At 41.7% G+C, this 13,299-nt stretch overlaps 1 protein-coding gene across 2 annotated transcripts in view; it reads right to left on the bottom strand.

The window, feature by feature from the left end:
- FANCC (FA complementation group C) overlaps positions 1-13,299 on the bottom strand; it is a 1,120,322-nt gene that overhangs the window by 553,905 nt on the left and 553,118 nt on the right. The gene's annotated exons all lie outside the window — the stretch shown is intronic.

Here is a 13,299-nt window from a genome sequence, read left to right as displayed (position 1 = left end):
TGTGAGACACAGCCAGATGAAAAGAGAGGCCCTGAACCAGAAGGTCTTTCAAATAAGGAACTAGAGATTCCTTGAGCTTGAACTACAGTCAACAGGTCTCCCAGCACCTTTGTGAACACTCTTGGAGCTGTAGCTAGACTGAAAGGTAGGGCCACAAACTGATAATGCTTGCCTAGAAAAGCAAATCTCAGGAACTTGACATGATCCCTGTGAATAGGGATATGTAGGCATATGGTGGACATAAACAGACCGTCTTGTAATAAAAGAAAGAAAGTGTGAATAGTCTTGGAGGCTGGGGTAGACTTCTTGGTCTGTATATCTTTTTGACTAAGATGGGCTGGACTTCCAGGAAGATATGGAGTAGCTAGAATTCTGGGCAGAGGAAAAAGCTTTCTCAGCCTTAGACTGTTGAAAGGAAAAAAAAACCTGCAGATCTAGGCTTGCCGTTAGATTTTTTTATTTTGGGACAGAAAAGCTCCCTTACCCCCAGTGACTGTAGCAATCATAGCAACAAGTCGATGCCCAAACATAGATTTACTCTAAGAGGAGAGAGAACTCAATTTGTGTTTAGACAACTTCACTTTTACTTCACTCCTCAATAAGGAAACAAAAGAAAATGACTGAGTATCATAAGAGGTGGGAGGGATTTAAAGTTCTGGTGTGTTGGGATACCTTTTGTCTCCTCCTAGTGGTCAGGAGGTAAATACCCACATGTGATGACTAATTGGATCTGATGAAAGAAAACAAGGGGGAGACAGAAAGGCCCCACACACATAGACATAAATATAAGTGAACCCTCAACAACCCCCCCCCCCCTATTACTAGTTTGATGTCCAAGACAAAGGTATAGACAAAGGATGAATCAAATGTTATAAAGTGGGGGAGGGTCAATAGGGATCCATGTATAATTAGGCTCCTTAATTGGATCCGCATTGCCTTGGAGAGATCAAAAAACAGTAAATAATGGGTGGGAAAAAAATAAAGAACTACATAATATATGCTGCCAAAAGTGTACAATATTTATTAGTAAACAAGGACAAAACATTTCTTCAAAATTTAGCATAAGATGGCTGAAGAATGTCACAAATGTCTGCAGATTTTCCCAGACTGCAGCTTGACAAATCTCAGAAACAGAGGCGTTAGCCTGCAATGCCCAAGATGTGGATACTGCCCTATTTAAGTGAGCATTAAAGCTAACAGGAACAGCAACTTATTTAAGATTGTAAGCTGTGATTATACAATTAATCCAAACAGCAATAGTTTGCTTCACTGGAGCACAGTCTTACCTTTTTCCAAAGGGAATTAACCAACAAATTATATGTTTTATGAAAGTCCTTAGTTCTTTACAAGTAAATACAAAGACATCTCACCACAAAGTGTATGAAGGTATAAACCCTTAAAAAGCTTTCTGTCTGTACGGAAGGTGGGAAGGACAATATCTTAATTCATGTGAAAGGCTGACACCACTTTAGGAAGAAACTCTGGTACTGTACGAAGGACTAACTTGTCTTGGTGAAAAACTGTATAAGGCGAATATGCTGAGAAAGCTTGAAGTTCAGAAACTTGTCTGGCCAGTTTGACAGCAAGAAGAAAAAAAGGTTTCAAAGTAAGGTAACACAAATTAACAGACTGTAATGATTCAAAAGGGGTCCACATCAAAGCAGATAAAACTGAGATTTGACAAGCAGAATAGTTTTTAAAAAACTGTCCAACAGAATCCTCCATGGCCCATTTAACTCCACTAATTGCAAAGATGGCTGAAATTTGAACTTTCAAGGTTGACAAACTCAGAACTTTTTGGTATCCATGAAACAGAAACTCCAAAATGGTAGATGCAGACACTTAATCAAAAACAGAATTTATGCTTACCTGATAAATTACTTTCTCCAACGGTGTGTCCGGTCCACGGCGTCATCCTTACTTGTGGGATATTCTCTTCCCCAACAGGAAATGGCAAAGAGCCCAGCAAAGCTGGTCACATGATCCCTCCTAGGCTCCGCCTTCCCCAGTCATTCGACCGACGTAAAGGAGGAATATGCATAGGAGAAATCATATGATACCGTGGTGACTGTAGTTAGAGAAAATAATTCATCAGACCTGATTAAAAAACCAGGGCGGGCCGTGGACCGGACACACCGTTGGGGAAAGTAATTTATCAGGTAAGCATAAATTCTGTTTTCTCCAACATAGGTGTGTCCGGTCCACGGCGTCATCCTTACTTGTGGGAACCAATACCAAAGCTTTAGGACACGGATGATGGGAGGGAGCAAATCAGGTCACCTAAACGGAAGGCACCACGGCTTGCAAAACCTTTCTCCCAAAAATAGCCTCCGAAGAAGCATAAGTATCAAATTTCTAGAATTTGGCAAAAGTGTGCAGAGAATACCAAGTCGCTGCCTTACATATCTGATCAACAGAAGCCTCGTTCTTGTAGGCCCATGTGGAAGCCACAGCCCTAGTAGAGTGAGCTGTGATTCGGTCAGGAGGCTGTCGTCCGGCAGTCTCATAGGCCAATCGGATAATGCTTTTTAGCCAGAAAGAGAGAGAGGTAGCAGTAGCTTTTTGATCTCTCCTCTTACCAGAGTAAACGACAAACAAAGATGAGGTTTGTCTAAAATCTTTTGTTGCTTCAAAATAGAACTTTAAAGCACGAACAACATCTAAATTGTGTAATAAACGTTCCTTCTTTGAAACTGGTTTCGGACACAGAGAAGGAACAACTATTTCCTGGTTAATATTCTTGTTGGAAACAACTTTTGGAAGAAAACCAGGCTTAGTACGCAAAACAACCTTATCTGAATGAAAAACCAGATATGGTGGATTACACTGCAAAGCAGATAATTCAGAAACTCTTCTAGCAGAAGAAATAGCAACCAAAAATAGAACTTTCCAAGATAATAACTTAATATCTATGGAATGTAAAGGTTCAAACGGAACCCCTTGAAGAACTGAAAGAACTAGATTAAGACTCCAGGGAGGAGTCAAAGGTCTGTAAACAGGCTTGATTCTAACCAGAGCCTGAACAAACGCTTAAACGTCTGGCACAGCTGCCAGCCTTTTGTGAAGTAAAACAGATAAAGCAGAGATCTGTCCCTTCAGAGAACTTGCAGATAATCCTTTCTCCAAACCTTCTTGTAGAAAGGAAAGAATCTTAGGAATTTTTATCTTGTTCCATGGGAATCCTTTAGATTCACACCAACAGATATATTTTTTCCATATTTTATGGTAAATTTTCTAGTTACAGGCTTTCTAGCCTGAATTAGAGTATCTATAACAGAATCTGAAAACCCACGCTTTGATAGAATCAAGCGTTCAATCTCCAAGCAGTCAGTTGGAGGGAAACCAGATTCGGATGTTCGAATGGACCCTGAACAAGAAGGTCCTGTCTCAAAGGTAGCTTCCATGGTGGAGCCGATGACATATTCACCAGGTCTGCATACCAAGTCCTGCGTGGCCACGCAGGAACTATCAAGATCACCGAAGCCCTCTCCTGATTGATCCTGGCTACCAGCCTGGGAATGAGAGGAAACGGTGGGAATACATAAGCTAGGTTGAAGATCCAAGGTGCTACTATTGTATCCACTAGAGTCGCCTTGGGATCCCTGGATTTGGACCCGTAACAAGGGACCTTGAAGTTCTGACGAGAGGCCATCAGATCCATGTCTGGAATGCCCCATAATTGAGTTATTTGGGCAAAGATTTCCGGATGGAGTTCCCACTCCCCCGGATGCTCCTCCATCACCAGGGAACTCCTTGTTCCCCCCTGATGGTTGATATATGCAACAGTCGTCACGTTGTCTGATTGACACCTTATGAATTTGGCCTTTGCTAGTCGAGGCCAAGACTTGAGATCATTGAATATCACTCTCAGTTCCAGAATGTTTATCGGGAGAAGAGAGTCTTCCCGAGACCATAGACCCTGAGCTTTCAGGGGTTCCCAGACCGCGCCCCAGCCCACCAGACTGGCGTCGGTCGTGACAATGACCCACTCTGGTCTGCGGAAGCTCATTCCCTGTGACAGGTTGTCCAGGGTCAGCCACCAACGGAGTGAATCTCTGGTCCTTTGATCTACTTGGATCGTCGGAGACAAGTCTGTATAATCCCCATTCCACTGTCTGAGCATGCACAGTTGTAATGGTCTTAGATGAATTCGTACAAAAGGAACTATGTCCATTGCCGCAACCATCAAACCTATTACTTCCATGCACTGCGCTATGGAAGGAAGAAGAACAGAATGAAGTACCTGACAAGAGCTTAGAAGTTTGATTTTCTGGCCTCTGTCAGAAAAATCTTCATTTCTAAGGAAACTATTATTGTTCCCAAGAAGGGAACTCTTGTTGACGGGGACAGAGAACTTTTTTCTATGTTCACTTTCCACCTGTGAGATCTGAGAAAGGCTAGGACAATGTCCGTATGAGCCCTTGCTTTTGACAGAGACGACACTTGAATCAGGATGTCGTCCAAGTAAGGTACTACTGCAATGCCCCTTGGTCTTAGCACCGCTAGAAGGGACCCTAGTACCTTTGTGAAAATCCTTGGAGCAGTGGCTAATCCGAATGGAAGTGCCACAAACTGGTAATGCTTGTCCAGAAAGGCGAACCTTAGGAACCGAAGATGTTCCTTGTGGATAGGAATATGTAGGTACGCATCCTTTAAATCCACCGTGGTCATGAATTGACCTTCCTGGATGGTAGGAAAGATCGTTCGAATGGTTTCCATTTTGAACGATGAAACCCTTAGAAACTTGTTTAGAATCTTGAGATCTAAAATTGGTCTGAATGTTCCCTCTTTTTTGGGAACTATGAACAGGTTGGAGGAAAACCCCATCCCTTGTTCTCCTAATAGAACAGGATGAATCACTCCCATTCTTGACAGATCTTCTACACAATGTAAGAATGCCTGTCTTTATATTTGGTTCGAAGATAATTGAGACCTGTGGAACCTTCCCCTTGGGGGTAGTTCCCTGAATTCCAGGAGATAACCTTGAGAAACTATTTCTAGCGCCCAAGGATCCTGAATATCTCTTGCCCAAGCCTGAGCAAAGAGAGAAAGTCTGCCCCCCACCAGATCCGGTCCCGGATCGGGGGCCAACACTTCATGCTGTTTTGGTAGCAGTGGCAGGTTTCTTGGCCTGCTTACCCTTGTTCCAGCCTTGCATCGGTCTCCAGGCTGGCTTGGTTTGAGAAGTATTACCCTCTTACTTAGAGGGTGTAGAATTTGAGGCTGGTCCGTTTCTGCGAAAGGGACGAAAATTTGGCTTATTTTTAGCCTTAAAAGACCTATCCTGAGGAAGGGCGTGGCCCTTTCCCCCAGTGATGTCTGAAATAATCTCTTTCAAGTCAGGGCCAAACAGTGTTTTACCCTTGAAAGGGATGTTAAGCAATTTGGTCTTGGAGGACACATCCGCTGACCAAGACTTTAGCCAAAGCGCTCTGCGCGCCACGATAGCAAACCCTGAATTATTCGCCGCTAATCTAGCTAATTGCAAAGCGGCATCTAAAATAAAAGAGTTAGCCAATTTAAGTGCTTGAACTCTGTCCATAACCTCCTCATACGAAGATTCTTTATTGAGCGACTTTTCTAGTTCTTCGAACCAGAAACACGCAGCTGTAGTGACAGGAACAATGCATGAAATTGGTTGTAGAAGGTAACCTTGCTGAACAAACATCTTTTTAAGCAAACCCTCTAACTTTTTATCCATAGGATCTTGAAAACACAACTATCTTCTATAGGAATAGTAGTGCGTTTGTTTAGAGTAGAAACCGCCCCCTCGACCTTGGGGACTGTCTGCCATAAGTCCTTTCTGGGGTCGACTATAGGAAATAATTTCTTAAATATAGGGGGAGGAACAAAAGGTATGCCGGGCATTTCCCACTCCTTATTTACTATGTCCGCCACCCGCTTGGGTATAGGAAAAGCACCGGAACCTCTAGGAACTTGTCCATCTTACATAATTTCTTTGGAATGACCAAATTGTCACAATCATCCAGAGTAGATAATACCTCCTTAAGTAGTGGAGATGTTCTAATTTAAATTTAAATGTTACAACATCAGGTTCAGCTTGTTGAGAAATTTTCCCTGAATCTGAAATTTCTCCCTCAGACAAAACCTCCCTCCTGGCCCCTTCAGATTGGTGTGAGGGCATGTCAGAACAGTTATCATCAGCGTCCTCTTGCTCTTCAGTGTTTAAAACAGAGCAATCGCGCTTTCTCTGATAAGTAGGCATTTTGGATAAAATGTTTGCAATAGAATTATCCATTACAGCCGTTAATTGTTGCATGGTAATAAGTATTGGCGCACTAGATGTACTAGGGGCCTCTTGTGTGGGCAAAACTGGTGTAGACACAGAAGGGGATGATGCAGTACCATGCTTACTCCCCTCATTTGAGGAATCATCATGGGCAATATCATTATCTATGGCATTATTGTCCCTACTTTGTTTGGACACTATGACACAATTATCACATATATTTAAATGGGGAGAAACCTTGGCTTTCATACATATAGAACATCGTTATCTGATGGTTCAGACATGTTAAACAGGCTTAAACTTGTCAACAAAGCACAAAAAACGTTTTACAATAAAACCGTTACTGTCACTTTAAATTTTAAACTGAACACACTTTATTACTGAATATGTGAAAAAGTATGAAGGAATTGTTCAAAATTCACCAAAATTTCACCACAGTAACTTAAAGCCTTAAAAGTATTGCACACCAAATTTGAAAGCTTTAACCCTTAAAATAACGGAACCGGAGCCGTTTTTACATTTAACCCCTACACAGTCCCAGGTATCTGCTTTGCTGAGACCCAACCAAGCCCAGAGGGGAATACGATACCAAATGATGCCTTCTATAAGCTTTTTCAGTGGTTCTAGCTCCTCACACATGCATCTGCATGCCATGCTTTCCAAAAACAACTGCGCATTAGTGGCGCGAAAATGAGGCTCTGCCTATGACTAGAAAAGGCCCCCAGTGAAAAAGGTGTCCAATACAGTGCCTGCCGTTTTTTTAACAGAATTCCCAAGATTAAAATAACTCTTCAAAGTTATAAACCATTAAATATGCTTATAAAGTAATCGTTTTAGCCCAGAAAAATGTCTACCAGTCTTTAAAGCCCTTGTGAAGCCCTTTATTCTTATATTTAAAACTAAGAAAATGGCTTACCGGATCCCATAGGGAAAATGACAGCTTCCAGCATTACCAAGTCTTGTTAGAAATGTGTCATACCTCAAGCAGCAAAAGTCTGCTCACTGTTTCCCCCAACTGAAGTTAATTCATCTCAACAGTCCTGTGTGGAAACAGCCATCGATTTTAGTAACGGTTGCTAAAATCATTTTCCTCTTACAAACAGAAATCTTCATCTCTTTTCTGTTTCAGAGTAAATAGTACATACCAGCACTATTTTAAAATAACAAACTCTTGATTGAAGAATAAAAACTACATTTAAACACCAAAAAACTCTTAGCCATCTCCGTGGAGATGTTGCCTGTGCAACGGCAAAGAGAATGACTGGGGAAGGCGGAGCCTAGGAGGGATCATGTGACCAGCTTTGCTGGGCTCTTTGCCATTTCCTGTTGGGGAAGAGAATATCCCACAAGTAAGGATGACGCCGTGGACCGGACACACCTATGTTGGAGAAAGAGGGTCCATGATCTTTACACCAGGCCCAAAAGTGTTCCAAACTTTATGCTAGGTTGAAGTAGAAGGCTTCCTGGCCCGGAGCATAAAATCTATAAGGCTTACTAAAAGCCCTAACCTCTGAATTTGGCATCATTCAGCATCCATATCCTGAGGGAAAGAGATTGAGGATCTTGATAAAAGAGATCCGGAAGAACTGGAATATTTCTTGGAGGATCCACAGCCAGTATTAGTAGAAGAAGAAACCAAGGTCTTCAAAGCCACCAAGGGAGAACTACAATAACTCTTGCCTTACTTTTGGGAATTTTCTCAAGAACCATTGAGAAGAGATAAAAGGGAGGAAACACATATGGCAGGATGAAATCCCATTGTCGGTATAACACATCTGCTGCCTGAAAATCTCCAGATGGATAAAGATTCAAAAACGGATCCAGCTGATATTTACTTGAAAAGGCCATAATGTCTATTTCTGGCTGGCCCATACTTAGGCCTAGATTTAGAGTTCGGCGGTAGCCGTCAAAACCAGCGTTAGAGGCTCCTAACGCTGGTTTTGGGCGCCCGCTGGTATTTGGAGTCAGTGATTAAAGGGTCTAACGCTCACTTTTCAGCCGCGACTTTTCCATACCGCAGATCCCCCTACGCCATTTGCGTATCCTATCTTTTCAATGGGATCTTTCTAACGCTGGTATTTAGAGTCGTTTCTGCAGTGAGCGTTAGAGCTCTAACGACAAAATTCCAGCCGCCTGAAAATAGCAGGAGTTAAGAGCTTTCTGGCTAACGCCGGTTCATAAAGCTCTTAACTACTGTACCCTAAAGTACACTAACACCCATAAACTACCTATGTACCCCTAAACCGAGGTCCCCCCACATCGCCGACACTCGAATAAAATTTTTAACCCCTAATCTGCCGACCGCCACCTACGTTATATTTATGTACCCCTAATCTGCTGCCCCTAACCCCGCCGACCCCTGTATTATATTTATTCACCCCTAACCTGCCCCCCACAACGTCGCCGCCAGCTACTTACAATAATTAACCCCTAATCTTCCGACCGCAAATCGCCGCCACCTACGTTACCCCTATGTACCCCTAATCTGCTGCCCCTAACACCGCCGACCCCTATATTATATTTATTAACCCCTAATCTGCCCCCCTAAACGTCGCCGACACCTGCCTACACTTATTAACCCCTAATCTGCCGAGCGGACCTGAGCGCTACTATAATAAAGTTATTAACCCCTAATCCGCCTCACTAACCCTATCATAAATAGTATTAACCCCTAATCTGCCCTCCCTAACATCGCCGACACCTACCTTCAATTATTAACCCCTAAACTTCCGATCGGAGCTCACCGCTATTCTAATAAATGGATTAACCCCTAAAGCTAAGTCTAACCCTAACACTAACACCCCCCTAAGTTAAATATAATTTTTATCTAACGAAATAAATTAACTCTTATTAAATAACTTATTCCTATTTAAAGCTAAATACTTACCTGTAAAATAAACCCTAATATAGCTACAATATAAATTATAATTATATTATAGCTATTTTAGGATTAATATTTATTTTACAGGCAACTTTGTAATTATTTTAACCAGGTACAATAGCTATTAAATAGTTAAGAACTATTTAATAGTTACCTAGTTAAAATAATAACAAATTTACCTGTAAAATAAATCCTAACCTAAGTTATAATTAAACCTAACACTACCCTATCAATAAAATAATTAAATAAACTACCTACAATTACCTACAATTAACCTAACACTACACTATCAATAAATTAATTAAACACAATTCCTACAAATAAATACAATTAAATAAACTAGCTAAAGTACAAAAAATAAAAAAGAACTAAGTTACAGAAAATAAAAAAATATTTACAAACATAAGAAAAATATTACAACAATTTTAAACTAATTACACCTACTCTAAGCCCCCTAATAAAATAACAAAGCCCCCCAAAATAAAAAATTCCCTACCCTATTCTAAATTAAAAAAGTTACAAGCTCTTTTACCTTACCAGCCCTGAACAGGGCCCTTTGCGGGGCATGCCCCAAGAATTTCAGCTCTTTTGCCTGTAAAAGAATAAATACAATACCCCCCCCCCCAACATTACAACCCACCACCCACATACCCCTAATCTAACCCAAACCCCCCTTAAATAAACCTAACACTAAGCCCCTGAAGATCTTCCTACCTTGTCTTCACCATCCAGGTATCACCGATCCGTCCTGGCTCCAAGATCTTCATCCAACCCAAGCGGGGGTTGGCGATCCATAATCCGGTGCTCCAAAGTCTTCCTCCTATCCGGCAAGAAGAGGACATCCGGACCGGCAAACATCTTCTCCAAGCGGCATCTTCGATCTTCTTCCATCCGGTGCGGAGCGGGTCCATCTTGAAGCAGGCGACGCGGATCCATCCTCTTCTTCCGATGTCTCCCGACTAATGACGGTTCCTTTAAGGGACGTCATCCAAGATGGCGTCCCTCGAATTCCGATTGGCTGATAGGATTCTATCAGCCAATCGGAATTAAGGTAGGAATTTTCTGATTGGCTGATGGAATCAGCCAATCAGAATCAAGTTCAATCCGATTGGCTGATCCAATCAGCCAATCAGATTGAGCTCGCATTCTATTGGCTGATCGGAACAGCCAATAGAATGCGAGCTCAATCTGATTGGCTGATTGGATCAGCCAATCGGATTGAACTTGATTCTGATTGGCTGATTCCATCAGCCAATCAGAAAATTCCTACCTTAATTCCGATTGGCTGATAGAATCCTATCAGCCAATCGGAATTCGAGGGACGCCATCTTGGATGACGTCCCTTAAAGGAACCGTCATTAGTCGGGAGACATCGGAAGAAGAGGATGGATCCGCGTCGCCTGCTTCAAGATGGACCCGCTCCGCACCGGATGGAAGAAGATCGAAGATGCCGCTTGGAGAAGATGTTTGCCGGTCCGGATGTCCTCTTCTTGCCGGATAGGAGGAAGACTTTGGAGCACCGGATTATGGATCGCCAACCCCCGCTTGGGTTGGATGAAGATCTTGGAGCCAGGACGGATCGGTGATACCTGGATGGTGAAGACAAGGTAGGAAGATCTTCAGGGGCTTAGTGTTAGGTTTATTTAAGGGGGGTTTGGGTTAGATTAGGGGTATGTGGGTGGTGGGTTGTAATGTTGGGGGGGGGGTATTGTATTTATTCTTTTACAGGCAAAAGAGCTGAAATTCTTGGGGCATGCCCCGCAAAGGGCCCTGTTCAGGGCTGGTAAGGTAAAAGAGCTTGTAACTTTTTTAATTTAGAATAGGGTAGGGAATTTTTTATTTTGGGGGGCTTTGTTATTTTATTAGGGGGCTTAGAGTAGGTGTAATTAGTTTAAAATTGTTGTAATATTTTTCTTATGTTTGTAAATATTTTTTTATTTTCTGTAACTTAGTTCTTTTTTATTTTTTGTACTTTAGCTAGTTTATTTAATTGTATTTATTTGTAGGAATTGTGTTTAATTAATTTATTGATAGTGTAGTGTTAGGTTAATTGTAGGTAATTGTAGGTAGTTTATTTAATTATTTTATTGATAGGGTAGTGTTAGGTTTAATTATAACTTAGGTTAGGATTTATTTTACAGGTAAATTTGTTATTATTTTAACTAGGTAACTATTAAATAGTTCTTAACTATTTAATAGCTATTGTACCTGGTTAAAATAATTACAAAGTTGCCTGTAAAATAAATATTAATCCTAAAATAGCTATAATATAATTATAATTTATATTGTAGCTATATTAGGATTTATTTTACAGGTAAGTATTTAGCTTTAAATAGGAATAAGTTATTTAATAAGAGTTAATTTATTTCGTTAGATAAAAATTATATTTAACTTAGGGGGGTGTTAGTGTTAGGGTTAGACTTAGCTTTAGGGGTTAATCCATTTATTAGAATAGCGGTGAGCTCCGATCGGAAGTTTAGGGGTTAATAATTGAAGTTAGGTGTCGGCGATGTTAGGGAGGGCAGATTAGGGGTTAATACTATTTATGATAGGGTTAGTGAGGCGGATTAGGGGTTAATAACTTTATTATAGTAGCGCTCAGGTCCGCTCGGCAGATTAGGGGTTAATAAGTGTAGGTAGGTGTCGGCGACGTTGTGGGGGGCAGATTAGGGGTTAATAAATATAACATAGGGGTCGGCGATGTTAGGGCAGCAGATTAGGGGTACATAGGGATAACGTAGGTGGCGGCGTTTTACGGAGCGGCAGATTAGGGGTTAAAAGTGTAATGCAGGGGTCAGCGATAGCGTGGGCGGCAGATTAGGGGTTAATAAGTGTAAGGGTAGGGGTGTTTAGACTCGGGGTACATGTTAGAGTGTTAGGTGCAGACGTAGGAAGTGTTTCCCCATAGGAAACAATGGGGCTGCGTTAGGAGCTGAACGCTGCTTTTTTGCAGGTGTTAGGTTTTTTTTCAGCTCAAACAGCCCCATTGTTTTCTATGGGAGAATCGTGCACGAGCACGTTTTTGATGCCGGCCGCGTCCGTAAGCAGCTCTGGTATCGAGAGTTGCATTTGCGGTAAAAATGCTCTACGCTCCTTTTTTGGAGCCTAACGCAGCATTTGTTTGAACTCTCGATACCAGAGTTAAATTTATGGTGCGGCCAGAAAAAAACCCGCGGAGCGTTAACAGCCCTTTTACCGCCGAACTCTAAATCTAGGCCTTAGAATGTAGCCTGTAAACCCTGCAGGATTTAACTGCCATTCCTCAGACACAATAGAATGCCTGCTTAGAGAATCTGCTTGAGGTTGACAAAACCTGGAAGATGAACTGCAATGATGATAGCCAAGTTTTCTTGAGCCCATGAAAACAAAAGCTTTGCCTCCTGGAGAAGGAAAACACTTATTGTATCCCCTTTATGATTCATGTAAGCTATGGCTGTAAAGGATCTTGACGGCTTACCCCAGCAAGTCTTTTTGAAAAGTTAGAAGAGCCAGATGAATGGTCCTTAATTCCAAAAGACTCAAAGGAATAGAAGACTCTCCTACTAACCACTTACCTTTCTTGCAAGGTAGCACCCCAGCCTATTTAAAAATAACATTACATAAGAAATGAGAGACAACAGCAACTCAGACACAGGAAAAAAAATGGTTACGCATATATAGCTTAAGTTGACACCAAACCCCAACTACAACCACTATTGATCATGAAACAGACTGCAGCCTTTTCCTCCTTAAGTTGGATTTGCATTCAGAAGACCGCGCAGCCCATGACATGAGAAGAGCAGTGGAAGAAGCATAACTATGTGGTGGATTAGCAAGGAAGGCTTTATCGCAGATAAGACACAGGGAAATGGGTATTAGAGATACTAAAGTTTAAGGTATACTTCGGTGAAACAATGACGGTGTTTGTTTATTTGCACCAATATGCCGACCCATGTAGGAGTCACAGTTTGTGGCCAACACACCAATATACCTCTTGGAACCAATCCTGAGAACATGACACTGTTTTCCAGGTGGTTACCACTTCCTACAGAGGCCATACAACATTATGACTACAGCCATTGTATGCACTAAGGCAGTCCAGACAGTATGAAAGCTCCTGGTACTGCCAAAAAATTAAAAGCAGATATATGATAGACAATATTTTTGCTGTGGAGCTGCAAGTTAAACT

This window comes from Bombina bombina, chromosome 2, assembly GCF_027579735.1.
Source record: "Bombina bombina isolate aBomBom1 chromosome 2, aBomBom1.pri, whole genome shotgun sequence".
NCBI lineage: Eukaryota > Metazoa > Chordata > Amphibia > Anura > Bombinatoridae > Bombina > Bombina bombina.
The sequence above is the reverse complement of the archived record's forward strand: the minus strand, read 5'-3'. Positions and strand labels throughout refer to the sequence as shown.